Here is a 4071-nt window from a genome sequence, read left to right as displayed (position 1 = left end):
CTGGGGTGGCTGTGAGGGTGCCACTGCACTCCAGCCTGGGCAACAGAGTGAGGCTTCAACTCAAAAAAAAAAAAAAAAAGAGAGAGAGAGAGAAGGGATGAGAGTTAAGTTAATGAAATGTCTTTTTGATTGAGACAGTCCTGATTTTTCTCTTTGGACCTGTTAGTATGATGCCAGATGAAAATGTTGTCTTATATAAAGCTTTTTCATGGAGTGATACTCTTTTAACATGCTAATGGATTCAACTTTTTGATAATTTTGCATTTATACCCACAAATAAAATCGGGCTATCGTTTTTGCGTTATATTCTTGCACAAGAATTATGCTAACCCTAGAAACCATTGAGAAGTTTTTTGTATCCTGGGATACTTTAAATTATAGGGGAATTGTTTAAACTTCGAAATTTTGATAGAACTCAATGGTAAAACAATATGGAAAAGCTTTATTGGAGCTAGATAATTGTTTATAAAGATTAGAAAGGCAATCTCAATCTTCATCTCAATTTTACGTAAAATATCTCCACGTAACAAATCCAAACAACACAGGAATGTGTAAAGTGAAAAAACAAGAGATGCCAACCCACCCCACATAGACAGCTTCCAAATTTTCTTTTTTTCTTTCTTTGAGTTGGAGTCTCAACTCACAGCCACCCCAGTGTCAACCTGCTGGGCTCTGGTGATCCTTCCGCCTCAGCCTTTCAAGTGGCCGGAACTACAGGCATGTGTTACTGCTCTGGCTAATTTTTTATCTATTGTAGAGATGAGGTCTTGCCAAGTTGCCAAGGCTGGTCTCGAACCCGTGGGCTCAGGCAATCTACTCGCCTCGGCCTCCCAAAGTGCTGGGATTACAGGCTGAGCCATCGAGCCTGGTCCCAACTTTTTACTACTACACACAGTGCAGCTGTGGTGCTCTGTAGATGTATCTCTGTTCAGATATGCATGTATCTCTGTAAGATAGTTTCATGGGAGTGGGATTGTTAGGTCACTGGACATGTAAACTTAAAAAAGTTAATACATTTACAGAATTGTTTCTCAGAAACACTTTAACTGCCCCCCCCGCCACACACCCACCCATAGTCGTATGGGAACATCCCTTTCTTTTCCTTTCTTTTTTTTTTTTTAGATTAAAAAATATAGTTTATTTAAAAGTAAATTAGAGAGCGAAAGAGAAGGAAGAGAGAAGATTCACCTCCCCAGGTGGGCGAGGGGACCAAAGCCATGAAGCATGGTGACAGCCATAGCTCAAAGAGCACATGGCCACACCATCAAAGTCCAGCAAGGCGATGGCCTGGAAACATCAATTTCTTTCTTTCTTTCTTTCTTTCTTTTTTGAGTTGGAGTCTCACTCAGTCGCCCAGACTGGAGTGCAGTGGTCCCTCCTGGCCACTGCAGCCTCGACCTGCTGGGCTCCGGCGATCCTTCCGCCTCAGCCTTCTGAGTAGCTGGAACTACAGGCATGCACTACCACGCCCGGCTAGTTTTTTTGATTTATTGTAGAGATGAGGTCTCACCAAGTTGCCCAGGCGGGTCTCGAACCTGCGGGCTCAGGCAATCCACTCACCTCAGCCTCCCAAGGTGCAGGATTACAGGCTGAGCCAATTTCTATGCATCTTCTCCAACACTGGATATTGTCAGTCACTGATAACTGAAAAATTGTATTTCATTACTTTGTTTCATTCCTCTAATCAATAAAAAAAGAACAGCTTTCTCATCTATTGGTTATGTATTTGAATTTCTTTTTTAATGAAATGCTATCTATGTATTTTTCCCTTTAATATTGGAGTTTTATATATTTCTTATCAGATTTTGATGACTTTTTGTATATCAAAAAATTGTAGTTGTTTTTGTGATTTATGTTTTGGAAATAATTCCTCCCAGTCTTTTGTTTGATTTCCCATATAGAAATTTAGATTTCAGCTGGGCATGATGGCTCGTACCTGTAATTCTAGCACTTTGGGAGGCAGAGGCAAGAGGATTGCCTGAGTCCAGGGGTTCGAGACAGGCCTGGGCAACTTGGCGAGACCTCATCTCTACAATAAAATAAAAAAATTAGCAGGGCATGGTGGCATGTGCCTAGGGTTCCAGTTACTTGGAAGGCTGAGGTGGAAAGACCGCCTGAGCCCAGCAGGTCAAGGCTGTGGTGGCCATGAGTGTGCCACTGCCCTCCAGCCTGGGCAACAGAGTGAGACTGACTCAAAAAAAAAAAAAAAAAGAAAGAAAGAAAGAAAAAGAAAAAGAGAGAAATTTAGATTTTTGCATAGTTAAAAATTTCAAACTTTTTCTTTATAACCTTTTGAATTTAGATCATGGTTTTAAAAAAACCACCTCCATCCTGAGGTTATAAAATGTATTTCATATTAATTACTTTTTTTTTGAGTTGGAGTCTCACTCTGTCGCCCAGACTGGAGTACAGTGGCCACTCCCAGCCACCCCAGCCTATATTAATTACTTTAAAAAATGTAATTTAAAATGTGTCTTTAAAAATTCAATGTGGGCCGGGCTCAGTGGCTCAGCCTGTAATTCCAGCACTTTGGGAGGCCGAGGTGAGTGGATTGCCTGAGCCCACGGGTTCAAGACCCACCTGGGCAACTTGGCAGGACCGCGTCTCTACAATACATCAAAAATTAGCTGGGCGTGGTAGCGCGTGCCTGTAGTTCCAGCTACTTGGCAGGCTGAGGTGGAAGGATCACTGGAGCCCAGCAGTTCGAGGCTGTGGTGGCCGAGAGTGGCCACTGCACTCCAGTCTGGGCTATAGAGTGAGACTCCAACTCAAAAAACAACAAAAAAAGTTCTATGTGGTCTTGTCATTTCTAAGTAAGAAGTTTTGATTTCTCTCACTATAATCGTGTTTTATTAAATTCTCCTTTAATAAAAAACTATTTAATGTATGTTCTATGTATACAAAAAAATCAGTGATTTATTTTTTATGTATGCCTTTTACCAATTGTCCCCTTTAGCAATTTTTGTTACCTGTGCTTGCTTTCTTTTCATTTTTTTTTTGGAGTTGGAGTTTTACTCGGTCGCCCAGACTGGAGTGCAGTGGCCGCTCCTAGCCACCGCAGCCTCGACTCTGGCGATCCTTCCGCCTCAGCCTTCCGAGTAGCTGGAATTACAGGCATGCGCTACCATACCTGGGTAATTTTTAAAAATTTTATTGTAGAGATGAGGTCTTGCCTGCCCAGGCGGGTCTCAAACCCGCGGGCTCAGGCAGTCCACTCACCTCAGCCTCCCAAAGGCGCGGGATTACAGGCTGAGCCACCGAGCCCGGCTGTGCTTTCTTTTTGTACCATTTCTCTGGTTCATCTTTGCTTATCCTAGCATTTAAAATATCTCTATGTCATTTTGTTCTTGATAATTGTCTTGTAAACATCCTATAGCTTTGACATAATCAGAAAATTTTTCCTTTTAATAGGAGAATTAAACAGTCATGTTTATCATGATCACTGGTAAATTTGGCTTTATGGTATGTATGTGCATTTCCTTTTCCTATTTTTGCTGAATTGATCTTTTTCTCTTTTTTTCGAGTTGGAGTATCACTCTGTCGCCCAGGCTGGTGTGCAGTGGCACACTCACGGCCACCCCAGCGTCAACCTGCTGGGCTTCAGCGAACCTTCCACCTCAGTCTTCCAAATAGCCGGAACTACAGGTGCGCACTTCCATGCTTGGTTAATTTTTGTTTTATTGTAGAGAGGAGGTCTCACCAAGTTTCCCGGGCTGGTCTCAAATCCCCGGCCTCAGGCAATCCACTTGGCCTCCCAAAGTCCTGGGATTACAGGCTGAGCCACCGAGCCTGACCTGGATTGATCCTATGTTGTTTGTTCCTTTTTTTTTTAAATGCCCTGGTGTCTTGATTTCCAATTACTGTTCAACAAGTGGTTACTCTTCAATCTGAAAGTACATACAGACTTACGGTTCTTGATTAACTTAAAGAATTGATCAATCTCCTCTCATCTAAACAAGAAGAGACCTTTAGCATACTTTCTGTCTCTACTTTCCATGCACCATAACACTCCACCTCAAATCTCAGGAAGTTTAGTTTCAGAATACTAGCTTTAAATTTGTTCAAATATAT

The sequence above is a fragment of the Carlito syrichta genome, unplaced genomic scaffold (genome assembly GCF_000164805.1).
Source record: "Carlito syrichta isolate Samal-C Ts95f unplaced genomic scaffold, Tarsius_syrichta-2.0.1 Scaffold306645, whole genome shotgun sequence".
In the NCBI taxonomy this organism is placed as follows: domain Eukaryota; kingdom Metazoa; phylum Chordata; class Mammalia; order Primates; family Tarsiidae; genus Carlito; species Carlito syrichta.
This window is presented reverse-complemented; position numbering follows the sequence as displayed.